The following is a 14101-nucleotide window of genomic DNA, read 5'->3' on the forward strand; positions in this document are numbered from 1 at the left end:
GTTCTTAATTTGGGGGGGAGGGTCCACAGATTTCTCCCCACCCCCAAGCATCAATGGATGGATTTCAGAGAGTTCGTGAATTTGAATGGGGGAAAAATGTACATTTTTATTTTCACTAACCTCTTGCTGAAATTTAACATTTCTTTCAATTAACCTTTAATTTCTGAGAAGGGGTCCATAGACTTTTCCAGACTACCAAAGGGTCTCTGGTGCACAAAAAGATTAAGAATCCCTGCTCTAGTACAGTCCCTGTCCAAAGGAATCATGGCAAATAGAACACTGGATTTGGGGCCAATGGACTTGAGCTGGAAACTCAGCTCTGCTTTTTAGCTCCTTTGTAGCTTTGGACAGGTCACTTTCCATGCTCACCTCTGTGAAATAAGGTGGTTGGGGGTGGACAAAGGGAGAATTCTCTTTAAGGTCTCTTCCAGCTCTAAATCCTACGATATACTAAGATCAGATGTCACTGAGCTGATTCAGATAATTTTAAGCTTCCCTCGCCCCTATTTTTGGGGAACCCAATCCCACCCTTTTCACTTTTCTCCACCTCCAAATTTCCCTACCTCTGGCTAAAGCCTACAGAGAGTGCCTCATTATCAGATTTCAAATTTCACTGGACCGATTGAGAATGTTTGGATTAAAATTTACCAAGTATAACCTCAGCCTTGAAAAGCCCCCAGTCCTGAGTTTCTGGACAGCTTTGATTGATCCGGTCTGAGAAAGCATATGGGATAGTGAGAAGTGCTGGGTTTGAGGTTGGTCACTTGATGCCTTGGGTGGCCCCAAGAAAAGATCAAAGCCACACTTAGCTGGATATTTTTTTTTTGCCATATAAGTCTTGCATGATATTCACAAAACCCCAGGCACTGATGAGCTCCTTCCCTCAACAGGCTGCTGAGATCCATTTGCTCCTTTCCAAATGACTGAGATTGTTGTTTGATTAAAGAATAAGGGATTTAAGCCACACATGAAAATAAACATTAACCCACCTGACCAGACCCTGATAGAAATAAGGGTGGGTCTAATGAAAATCAGGACGCAGAACCTAAAGAAATGTAATATCTCTCCCACCCTCCTTCCAAACCTACCCTTTCCCCTTTTTATTTTCTGTGCATTTGGTTTTCATCAAAATACTTGTTTTGTAGGGGAGGATTCTGAGCCTAAGTTTATACCAGGAAAACTAAAAATGTATATCTATAGTGTAGACAGCTAGTGTAGACAGAGTTGAGCTGAGTATTCTTGTTCCAGATAGATGTTGTCTATACAAGGGAGGACTCATACCAACCTTAGTCCCCTACACAAGCCCTGCTCTGCTCACTGCCCTACCCCTCCTCAAAAGTCACAATATTCTCATCTCCATACCTTTGCTTATTCTGTTCCCCCTCTCTGAAATGTTCTTTCAAATTGTCTCTCATTATACAAGTTCTACCCATTATTCCAAGACCCCTTTAAATCTAGTCCCTTCATGAAATGTTCCTTGACTGCCTCTATGCGTAATGATCTACTTTCCAGCTAAATTTCTATATAGATTTTGTAGTTATTTGGGTTTTTGACTCAACCATATAATAGGGAATTCCTACAGACACCCTTACAAGGCTGGGTTTTCTTATACTATGGTGCACTAGCTTTCATCTGGTGCGTTCCACCAATATTGATTAACTAGTTGATTTCAATCAGCTTTTACAAAGAGATATTTGCTAAGAAGGGATAGCAAGGAAATGCAAAAAAGAAATTTTTTTTCTCAAAATGGGGGGCTCCCATTCTCCTGAGAAGAGTGAGCTCAAGCTTAAAGTCTTTCATGCAAAACATTCTTCCCTCCTCCCCAGCCTCAATTTGAGGCTCACTCTCCCTTTTACATACATAACAGGTCCCTGGATTAATTGGGCTCAAACATGAAGTACAAAGATGTGCATGTGTGGTCTGTGGAGACCTCCTGGCCCCAAGAGTCCTTGTCTCTTTTCCCAGAGTTCACTTCTGCATGTGGCCTATCTGATGGAGGAGTCATTCTCTCAATGAGCTGGCTTGGCTCCATTCTGGGCTATGTGCAGCAAATGACCCTTGTGTTGGGTTGTATTGGCTCCTTAGCAAACCCAGTTACTGTTGCCCCTGCCTCTGAGATTTAGATTGTTGATGGGACCTCAGATGTCTTTACTGGATCACATGGTCTCATAAGATACTCCCATTTCAGGATACTCCACCTACAGCCCAGAATAAATAAACATATAAGAGACAAAAGAAACAGACATGCCATTTATTCACAGACAAGTGGTAACCAGGTAGGAGAAAGAGGATACTGCCTCTACCCAGTGGCCCAAAGCAGCCTTCTTCACTTGAAAGCCACTAAGGGAAGACTTGGTCAAGAAGTTACCTACTCTGAGTCTTGTATGTAGAATCAATTCTGGTTTAGCAGCCAATTTTTGCCACTGTTTGATAATCCAGCAGAAAAAAGTCAAAGCATACCTATGTATGCTCTGAAGTGAGAAAATTTCAAATGCCCAGAAGCAGGCTCAGCAAAGCTCCATGTGGATTGAAACAACGTAGGGTATGTTGTACATGGTCTAAGGACTGGGCCTTCACTTCTAATACCAATAACATGTGAGTAAACGTACACATATGCACGCACACACACACACACACACACACACACACACACACACAAAACACACCCCTCCCTAAGAGAAAGTATTTAAGAAAAACATTTACTGTATCTGATGACATATGCTTCTTTCCTCACCAATCAACCACCCTACACAGAGGAGGCATGTATTTGGCACAAAGCTAATTGTCTACAGAACAGCCTATCTTGGATCATTAGTTATCATTATCCTGTCTCCCCAGCTAGAAAACCCCACTGTGCCTTTGATTTTAATGGAGTTTGGCCAGAATCTGTCATCTCTCACTCTAGAGACTGAGTCTCCACTTTCATCCTGCCTACTGGTTGACCTCCCTGGGGGCAGTTCCAAGGATTGCTTCCATGGACCATCGTCATATCTTTGAGTAGAGTGTTCAGTTAAGTATGTACTAGAGAGATATCAAGGTCCCTCTCACATGCTCCTTGGACTGCCACACACAGATAGGTACTTTCACAATGTCCTTGGGTGGTGACAGTGATGACAGCCAGAATGCAGAGGGGATAGCAGTGGTGAAAATGGATGGAGCCAGTACAAGTCACATGAGGAGAACAGCATTGGGCCAGTCTACAGTTTTTAGAAAAGTGTTCGCCCAACTGATTTAATCCAGAGCTGTATGATGGCTATTCCCAAAAGCTCTGGTGTGCACCACAGACTGATAAAGTCCTAGCAAGCATTCAGAACACCCTGCTTACAAACCCTAGATTTTTTAACTTTTCATCCGTTGTATTGCATAATCTCCATATACTGATTCCATGTTTTTCTTCAGGCTTTATTTGTTTTTTATGTTGCATTCTTTCTTGCCACAAAATGTCCAGCTCTGTAGAGGGCTAGATTCGTGTATTAAATGGCCTGGCCCTAGGTCAGCAAGCTCCTGATAGATCTGAATGCATTGTCCATTTCTGCCAGAGATTCATTTCCCTTTTCCTAGCTATGTGCTAGTTACTCTCCTTTGGAGATGACTTTATGCATCTCTCCAGAGACTTAGGATCACCAGGCTGGGGAAGTAGTGGAAGAGAAGGAATGACGTCCAGCAGAGTCATCACCACGGGGCAAGGGTGAGCATAATGTATACTCTCCTCTGTATTTCCCTAACATTTGTACTTTCTTCAAAGCCCCAGTAGACTGGAGATCTCAATCAATAAGTTAAAAGCACTTCTTAGAAGCAACTAGGTGGCACAGTGGATTGGGCACTGGACCTGGAGTCAGAAAGGTCTGAGTTCAAATCCAGCCTAAGTGTCTTAACCTATCTGCCTCAGTTTTCTCATCTGTAAAATTAGGATGGTGATAGCACCACCTTCCAGAGTTATTGTGAGGATAAAATGAGATCATATTTGTAAAGCAGTGCTCAAACCTCAAAGCACTATATAAATGCTAGCTATTATTATCATCATCATTACTTGCTAAGCACCTGCTATGTGCTGGGCACTGGGCTAGGCACTGGGGATTCAAAGGCAAAAGAGAAAACTCTCTGCCCTCAAGGAGCTTATATTCTAATGAGAGATACATCACATATATTTATAGGCATGTGCCAAACAGAAAGAAAGTCACTTTGGGGGAGGTAGGGAGAGAAGATGAGGCAATAGCTGTTGTGGGAACCAGGAAAGACCTCAAGCAGAGGGTGGCACTGGAGCTCAGTCTTGAAAGAAACCAGGGGAAGGAACCCAGAGCTTTCCCTCATTAGTGTGAGCATTCCCTCCACTAGGACAGATTGTGACTCATCCATGCCTTCTCCTCCTGTGTGATTCCACAAGGAAAGCCTCCACAGAAGGCCCACCCAATAGAAGGGAGCCCTCCCTGTGCTGCTCTCCTTAGGTCATTCACTCGAGCTTCCTCACCATGACATATGACTGGCCTACCTCCCTTTCTAGCCACACATGTCTAATGTCCACATCCAGGTGACCCAGGAAACCATCACTGGTTTCCATCCAAATGGAATCAGGTTACCATGAACATAGAGGGCAATCTTGAAGAGGAGGAGACCCAAAGGACCAGATGGCAGAATTAAGACCCCAATTATCTCAATAGCCTAGAAGGATAGGCCTCATCCAGTAAGATGAAATGTAACAGGGAAGCAAGCCCCAAACTTCGGTTAAAAATAATTTCCAGGAGTACAGGATAGTGGACCTTCATGGACAGACAAGCATCAATGTGGAAAAGATCACGAGTCCTGTGAGCTATCTGCAAAATGAGGGGATTGGACTAGGTAATCTCAAAGGTTCATTCTAGTTCTGAATCTTACGACCTTATGGTGTCAAGGCCAAAATATGCTGACAGCATGATACTGCTGTTGAAAAAACTCATATGATTTCAAACTACCTTAATAGCAGTCTTGCTATGCAGAACAAGGGAAGTGATTGTCCCACATTTAGAGTACTGCATTTAATTATGGGGGGGGGGGCAGCTTGGTGGCACAACGGATAGAGTGCTGGGCCTGAAATCAGGAAGACATGAGTTCAAATCCAGCCTCAGACACTTATTAGCTGTATGACTCTGGGCAAGTTACTTAACCCTATTTTCCTCAGTTTCCTTATCTGTTAAATGAGCTGGAGAAGGAAATGGCAAACCACTCCAGCATCTCTGCCAAGAAAACCCCAAATGGGGTCATGGAGAGTCAGACATGACTGAACCAACTCAGCAATAACAAAAATTCAGTTCTGGACTTGACACTTTAGGAAAGCTGCTGGCAAGGCTCTAGGACACCTGGGGAGAGGGACTAGAGTGATGAGGGGCCTTGAACCCATGAGGATCAGTGGAAGGAACTGGGGATATTTAGCTTCCTTCAAGTCAGTGAAAATCTCCACCTCCTTCAAGTGCCTTCTCTCTGAAATCATCTCCTGTTTATTCTGTATGGATCTCACTATAAAATTGGGGTATTCACCTTCTCATTTACATGTTTTTCTCTGTTAGATTTCAAGCCTTTTGAGGGCAAGTGCTATATTTTTGCCCTTCTTTGCAACCCCAATACTTAGCACAGTGCATAGTAAACACCTTAAAAATGTTGATTTGATGACTTGACTTGAAAAAAGAAGGCTTTAAGGGGACAGATTCCTTGTCTTCAAGTATTTGAAGGGTCATCATACAGAAGAGGGATTGCATTTCTTTCGTTTGGCCCCAGAGGATAAAGTCAGGAGCATAATTAGCACTGTCCAGAAGTGCAAAGCTCCCCACTGCCTCCCCACTTCCTGTACCCAGAAGATTCTAAATTATCCCTCATTGCAGCAATTCCTGCAAAAGCCAGATAGTCCAACAAGCATGTATTAAGTGACTGCTGTGGGCAAAGACAAAAACCCAGTCTTCAAAGAGCTTTGACTACTGTATGTTATAGGTGGGAGTCCCAGCTCAAGCCCCAACTGAACCAGGTAACCTCTAAGATGTCTCCCAGTCTAAACATGCTACAAGAAGGTATCCATAGAAAAATATATGAAAGGAGGTAAGGACAGTCCTTCATCTTTACCTTGATGGTAGTGGGGGATTAAGGGCAAATTACTTACATATGATTACCTAGTTCTTTTCTATACCAGCTGAACTACTCCCCCCAACCCCAAGTCACTGCAAACCTCCAGCAGCCAGGGGAGACTCCATTCTGCTGCCCATCAGAGACAGCAGTAAGGGGATGACTTTTTTCACACCCACGTTAGCATCCAGGTCCCCTGTGCAAGGAAAAGCACAGCAGGAATCCAAGGCCAGCAGCCTCTGGGGACAGCTGCAGGATACCTCCTGCACTGATAAGGTCCCTTTGGTGGCCTCCAGAGCTCCCCCAATTCAGAGGGCGGAGGGAAGTCAGGGCTGTAAAACCTTCGCACTGCCGTCATTGGTAGGCCAATCCTTATCAGAATCAAAGTCCCCCAACTGATGTATGGGTTCTGTTATGTGTCAGGGCCTCTGGTAAAAACAGCCCCCTTGCTGTTATATGGAGCTCAAGGAAACTTTAGCTGAGTCTCTTTGCAGCCCTGGTGTGGTTTAATTTAGTCCAGAAGGTGACTTTGCTCCAGGAACACATCTGTTCCCTCCCTCAGGAAAGAGATTGTTATCTTCTCCTCCAGAGGGGAAGGAGACAGGGGACAAGCTAAGGTGTCACTAGTCAAGACAAGGCTTAATAGACCAAGTTAAATGGAGGCCAAGAGGCATATCTTATTTAGAGTCTGCATCCCCCACAGTGCAGTGTTCTGCATGCAATAGGAAGCTAATAAATGCTTGTTGAATAAGTCAACGAATGCCTAGAGAATGAAAACAGATCCAGAGCTGCACCCTAATCTTATAGGATTTAGAATTATGAGACTCTTAGAAATCATCTAGTTCAATCCTCTCATTGTACAGATGGGAAAACTGAGGCTCAGATTGGGAAAGACTTGCCTAAGGTCTTAAAACTTCTCATAGGGAGGTCCTGTGCCAATGCTTATTTAGAGAACACACAAAGCTGGCGGTGTTATCCCTGAGCACTTCACAAAACCAAATTGCCCAGATTTTGGCAGTTTCAGGGCTAGGAACAGCACCGCCAACTAAGCAGACCAAAAGCAGGAGACTTTAAGGGAAGGAGGGAGGGAATCATGATTCCCCTCCTCCTCGCATTCACTCTCCAGCCTTTGGAGAGAAGAATCCTTTGTACTACCTTTCCCCAGGAGTCAAGAAGATTCTGGGAGGCTTCAGGCACTTCTGGGAGAGGCTCCAAGCTGCCAGGAAGGGTGGAAAAATGGAAGTAGCTGTGGGGCTCATGATTGGCATTAATCATGTTAATGATTTCTCAGTTGCACCGAGGCAACATCTCAGAGCTAGTCGGTGGAGGTGGCTTAGATAATAGGCAGAGCACTTGCTCTCTTTAGGGTACATCTGTAAAATGAGAAGGTTGGAGTAGAATACATGATCTCAAACTTTCTGTCTAATTCTAAATTCTAAAATCTTTCAATCTAGCCCTCTGGGCCAAAGTGTTTACTATTTGTTTCTTTCTTTCAAATGTTACCCAATGAGATAGCACGTGTAAAGTGCTTGGTAAACCTTAAAGGGCTATATAAATGCTAACTATTACAAGATTCTTACAAAGCCAAACAACCCATTTCCTAGCTAGGGGTGGCAAGCCAAGCTAATGTGCTCCAAGGGTTAAAGATGGTAGAGAATGAAAGGGGAAGTGTGAGGGAAAGGCCATGACTTGAGGAAAGTTCTATGAACTTGAAATCTGAGGATATAAGATCAGTTCCTGGCTCCTCTGTGTGACTGAAGGCAAGCCATATAATCTCACTGGACCTCAGTTTCCTCATCTGTAAAATAAAGGAATTGGACTAGATCATCTCTAAGGTTTCTTCTAGATTTAAATCTATGACCCTGTGGCCCCCTCTCCAAAGGCTGACATGGTCCTGAGGATGCTAGTCTTAGGATCATGAATACAGAGCAAGGAGGGGCAACAAATATTTACTAAGGGTATGCTATGTGGTGAGTAATGTGCTAACAATTTGGCACATGAATGCAAACCAAAAGAAAGTCTTTGCCCTTGTGAATTTTGAATTGTAACACACCAAAGGGAGCTGAAAGGTGGTGGAAGAGGGGGAGGAAGATATTCTGGAGCATAGTGGTAGAGTCCCCAAGGTTAAAAGCAGAGCCAACAGGAAAAAGAAGGTTAACCAGCCTGGGTACTTTTTCAAAATGGAGGCCCCAGGAGGAACTCACCAGTGGGACAAGAGGGATGGCATAGCAGAGGTCAATCCATTCCAGGGTAAGAAGGCTGTTGGACCAGTATATGCTTCAGGGTGAAAAGGCCCCAGGAGAGGAGGGAAATTCCAGAATTAGACAGCTACTGGGGCATGGTATTGAAGTCCAGAAGTCAGAATCAAAGCCAGAAAGGGAAGGGATCAAAGGAATCATCTAACACAGATTTATTTTACATATGAGAAAACTGAAAGTCAGAGGAGTTGTGACTTTTCCAAGGTCATCCAGGTAGTAAGTTTCAGGCTCAGATCCTTTCATTACAAATGCAGTCCCTGGAACAACACAGGCTTGAAAGGTTTAGAAGATCACAGCAGCCATAGTTTTAGAACCGATCTAATCCAACATCCTTATCCTGCTGATGAGAAAACTGAAGCCCAGAGGGGAAATGATTTGACCAAGACTTAAAGGGGAACCAGGGGCCTGATCCTAGATTCAGTGCAACCTTGGTCACCTCCTGGAGGTCCCTCAACAGTCCCAGACACATAGGTTCACTCACGGGTTAACCCAAAAGGCTGGCAGATAGAATTAAACCACAAGTCCTAGCCTGGAGCAGAATAGTCAAGTGTCCTTCTCTGAGTACTCACTATGTTTTCAACACTATGCTGCAGGGTTACCAAAAAAAAAAAAAGCAGTCTAACACCTCCATTTAATAAATGAAAAACTTGAGGTCCAGGAAGAAATGACTTACTTATATACAGTTTATTAGCAGTAAAGTCACTATTAGAAGTCAGGTCTCCTGGCTGACATTCTTTCTACTACTCCACATTTCAAAAAGTTAAAGAATGTTTAAAAATAAAAGTCTAAGGAAATACATGGAAATATATTATAATTGGCATTCAGGCATAGATCTGACCATGCCATTCCCTTACTCAAAAATGTTTAATGACTCTCTTCTGCTTCTAGGACTTACTCCAAGACTCAGTTCAAATCTTACCTGCTCCAGAAGACTTTTCCCAGTTCCCATCCATCCCACCCCCCACCCAGCTCCTAATGCCTGCCCCTCTCAGACTGTCTTCCATCGACTCCCTACATACCTTGAGTCTATCTACTTATACACATGTCATTCTCTCCCATTAGAATGCAAGTTTCTTGTGAGGTCCTACTTTTCCTTTCTTTGTATCCACAGTCCTTATCATGTCATTGGTTAGTCATTTTTTAAATTGTGTCCAACTCTTTGTAACACCATTTGGGAGTTTTCTTGGCAAAGATACTCAAGTAGTTTGCCGTTTCCTCCTCTAGCTCATTTTACAGATGAGGAATCAAAGAGGGATCAGTGACTTGCCCAGGGTGACACAGCTAGTAAGTGTGTGAGGCAAGATTTGAACTCAAGAAAATAAGTCTTCCTGACATCAGCACTTTATCCACAGTGCCTCCTATCTGCCACTGCTTAGCACACAGTGAGCGTTTAATAAATGTTTGTTGATTTGACTTGACTTGACTTGACTGTAAGATGAAACACAAACTCCAAAACCAGGCATTTGAAAGACTCCACAATCATCTCCAAGCACCCTTTGCAGCTCTATTTCCCATTCCTCCCTCCATGAGCACTACATTCCAGCCAGATAAGACAACAAGTTGTTCTTTGAGCTTTACATACCACGTCCAACTCTCATCGGTTCATACAGTCTGCCTCTCATCCCTGGAAGAATCCATCTTTTCATCTCTACCTCTGTGGCTTATCTTCCTTCAAAAACCATCTCATGTGCAGTCTCCTCTTCAGACCTTTCCTTAATCCCCTTAGCTGGTACTGTCCTCTCTCTGCTCAACTTACTTTGTCTTAGATTTATCTGTATATATGTTTCAGAGCCCCTTCCCCTTCTTTTGCCCAGCCATTGAAGACAGTGCCTTAGCCCTAGACTGGCCATCCCTCATACCTGGGAAGCACACTCTCCTTACCTCTGCCTTACAGAATGACTCTCTTCCTTGAGCTCAATTACCAGCTTATACACAAGCCTTTCCTAATCAACATTGCCCACCAGCTTCTTCCCTCCCCAGCTACTTCATATTCACACTTTCATATGTGCATGTTGTCTCCCCCGATAAGACACGGGCTCCTTGAGAGTAGGGATTGTTCCATTCTCTGATTTGTATCCTTGGGGCCGAGCACAATGCCTGGCACGTAGTAGGTGCTTAATAAATGTTTGGGGCTGTGAGGTAGCCCAGTGGATAGAGCTCAGGGCCTGGAGTTGGGAAGAACTAAGCTCTCTGGTCTCAGAAATTTACTAGCTGTGTGATCCTGGACAAGTCACTTAACCCTGTTTGCCTCAGTTTCCTCCTCTGTAAAACGAGCTGGAAAAGAAAATGGCAAACTGCTCCAGTATCTTTGCCAAGAAAACTCCAAATGAGGTGACGAAGAGTTGGACATGATGGAAAACAACTAAACAATAAATATGAAGTAGTTTGTGAGGGCGGGAGGAGAGAGAATCAGGAAAGTTTTCATACAGAAGAAAACCCCAAATGGGGTGATGAAGAGTCAGATATGATTGAAAAATGACAAAAGAAAACATACATCTCTGTATTGCTCTATTAACACTGCTTGAGCTCAGCAGGAGTATAGGAAACGGCTTAGGGAATGAAGTTATGACCGGACTGGAGGCTAATAACTACAACTAATAATAACTGGCATTTACAGAGTTCTTTAAGTTTTACAAAGTACTTATACAAAATTTCATTTGAGCCTCCCAACATCCCTGTTTGGCTCTCTCCACTGAGGGAGGTCTAGAACCTAAGAAATTCTGTTGGTTAGACATCATTTTGGGGACCTCCTTGTGTATTGGCTTATCCCTTCTGGGAAAATTGGATGTAGAGCTGGAGGGTCCCTTCTCCTTTTACAAAGGAGAAAACTGAGGACCACAAAAGGGAACTGCCTTGCCCAGGGTCACCCAGGTAATAAGCTAGGATCTGAATGTCGGTTTCATGGCTATAAACTGAGCGCTCTTCTGCTATGCTCATAGGGTCCAGGCTCTAAAGTAGTTATGACTTCCCTGCCTCTGATCTCAATGTGGATTCTGAGATTTACAGAATGTAATGGGAGGGGCCAATACCCTTATTTTAAAAGAGAAGAAATTTAGACCCAAAGAAGGGATTGATTTGTCCAGGGTTACAATGTAGCAGGATGTGAACCCAGATCCCCTGCTTCCAGATACAAATTTTTTTCCTACCCAATCTCTCCTCTCTCCTCCCTCTCTCTCTCATTTGCTCTTCCTCTCCCTCTTCTTCCCTCCCTCTCCTTCTCCCCCTTCTTCTCCCTTTTGGTTTACTGGCTAGATAGCTTTCTTAAGGACCTTGCCTTAAACCCAAATCACTCTAGCTCTCATTGATTGGTCAATAATAGGTCCCATGGGCTCATTGTTTGAGCCCTAATTTCTCAGAATAAATATGAAGTAGCAATTATTTCCGTTTTGGCAAGAAACACTAAGGGTCTTCCCTCCCATATTGATCCTTAATCACTGAATGGGTGTTGCCTCAGTCAAACTGAGACCTGGGAAAGAGGCTAACTTTAAAAGGCCATGGTCTCCCACTGCATCAGGGCCATCTCCAGTCATCCTGAGCCATATCTTGTCAGGCTACCCCGATGGCTCCAGAGGAGGAAGTGAGGCTGGTGACTTTGCACAGCCTTGCCTCACTTAAATTCAATCCACTTGCAACTCGTGGCGTCACCTTTCTGATATCATGGTCCTCCACAAGAACGAAGGACAAACAGCAACCCTTTCTCTCTCTCTCTCTCTCTCTCTCTCTCTCTCTCTCTCTCTCTCTCTCTCTCTCTCTCACACACACACACACACACACACACACACACACACACACACACACACACACACACACTCTGTCCCTCTACCCTGGCTCTGTTTCTTGGAGAAATACCATCATTCTCCTGGCCCTATTACATCCCTTCCTTGGCCTCCAAATGTGTTTCAGTCTGACATAAACACATCATCATTACACAGAGCTCCTTAAGATGTCCATAGCTGCAACTGTATATTTACAAGAAGGAGTCCTTGGCCACCAGAGTTGAAAAGCTGTTTGCTAAACAGTCTCCCCACACTGTGGATGTGTTTCTCATCTCCAGGCTTCAGGCCTTGCTGCACTCAGTGCCTGCTGACTCTTCCTGGCCGGCCCATGTCTCAGGCAGCCCCAGCTTGCTCCTAGCCTATTCTCTAACATTTTGCAGGTGCTTCCTGAGTGATTTAACCTGACACATAGAACATGCCTCACCTTCTTCAAGTCTGGAAATTAAAAGTCTTCAGGGAAACCTTTGAGGGGGGACTGGATCAGGAGGGCTGGTTTGGTGGCCATGGGGAAGAGGAAGGCATGGGGCAGGTTTTCATAGAATCTTAGACTTGCAGAGCTGGAAGGGACCTTAGGGATCTTCTCTTCCAGGGATTCTTAACCCTCTTGTATCCTGGACTCACTGGGTAACTCTCTGGTCAAAATGGCAGTCCCCTTCTCAGTATCATGTTTTTAAAACCCTCAATTGAAGGAAATGCTACATTTCACTTAGAGGTTAGTGAAAATAAAGAAGCATTTTTCCCATCCAAATTCACAGCATCCCCTGAAATTTACCCAGGGACCCTTTGGTTAAGAAACCCCAAAATACTCAGGTCTCTTGGCTCCAACCTGGAACTTAAGAGTTTCCTTTACGTCCTAAAAAACAATTTTCCAGATTGTCTTTCTGAAATCAAGACTGATAGTTTCTATCAGTCAAGCACCCATATGTATCAATTACTTTCTGTAACAACTAATCAACTGAGAATTTTTTTTTAGGATTTGCTATGTGCCAGGCACTGTAACACAGAAAAAGTAGAACCAACACTGGTCTTCAAGAGGCTTACATGCTATCCAAAGCAAAGATATATACAAACTGTTCATCAAATGGATTCAAAGTAACAAATAATATTAACAACTACTCCTTTCTCTAAAGCCTTCATCGCTGGGCTACGTATGTTATTATCACTATTTTATAAATGAAGTAACTGAGAATCAGAGAAGGGCTAGCTCCTGGTCTGCCAGCTGGCAGAGGTTAGCAGGAAGATTGGAAACCAGGATTCCTGACTCCAAATCCAGGGCCTTTTCCACAATGTCATCTGGCCTCCCCACACAGGGAGCAAAAATGTTAACCCAGCGGGTACCTCAGCAGCCTCCCTATCCAGGCTCTCTGTTTCTAGGTAGAGAATCTATTTATTCTCTTGTGTAAAAGCAAATGTTGATGACATGAAATGTCCTGCTGTGGAGAGCGTGAAGTCTTGTGCTTGGAAGCCAGTGACGCATCCAAAATCTGACTCTGGCTCTGGGGCAAAGACGATTTTATTTTCAAGTGGAGAATATGAAACTTGAAGATGTTTGAGGTTCCAGGGGAGGTAAAGACAGAACCCAGCCACCAGCTCCTGAGTTCTCTCTGTCTCTATCTCTCTGTGTCTGTATGTCTCTCCTCTCTCTTTCTCTGTCTCCTCTCTCTCTCTCTCTGTCTCTGTCTCTGTCTCTGTCTCTCTGTCTCTCTCTCTCTCTCTCTCTCTCTCTCTCTCTCTCTCTCTCTCTCTCTCTCTCTCTCACACACACACACACATACACACACACACACACACACACACACACACACACACAGGCAATGCTATCAAGGGGTTGGGGGAAAGACAGGAAATGGGTAAAAGTTTTTGTTGCTCAGTTGTGTTTGACTGATTTTGGGGGAGTTATCTTAGTTTGCCATTTCCTTTTCCAGCTCATTTGACAGATGAGGAAACTGAGGCAAACAGGCTGAAGTAACTTGTCCAGGG

This window comes from Phascolarctos cinereus, unplaced genomic scaffold, assembly GCF_003287225.1.
Source record: "Phascolarctos cinereus isolate Bilbo 61053 unplaced genomic scaffold, phaCin_HiC Scaffold_2;HRSCAF=192, whole genome shotgun sequence".
Lineage (NCBI taxonomy): Eukaryota > Metazoa > Chordata > Mammalia > Diprotodontia > Phascolarctidae > Phascolarctos > Phascolarctos cinereus.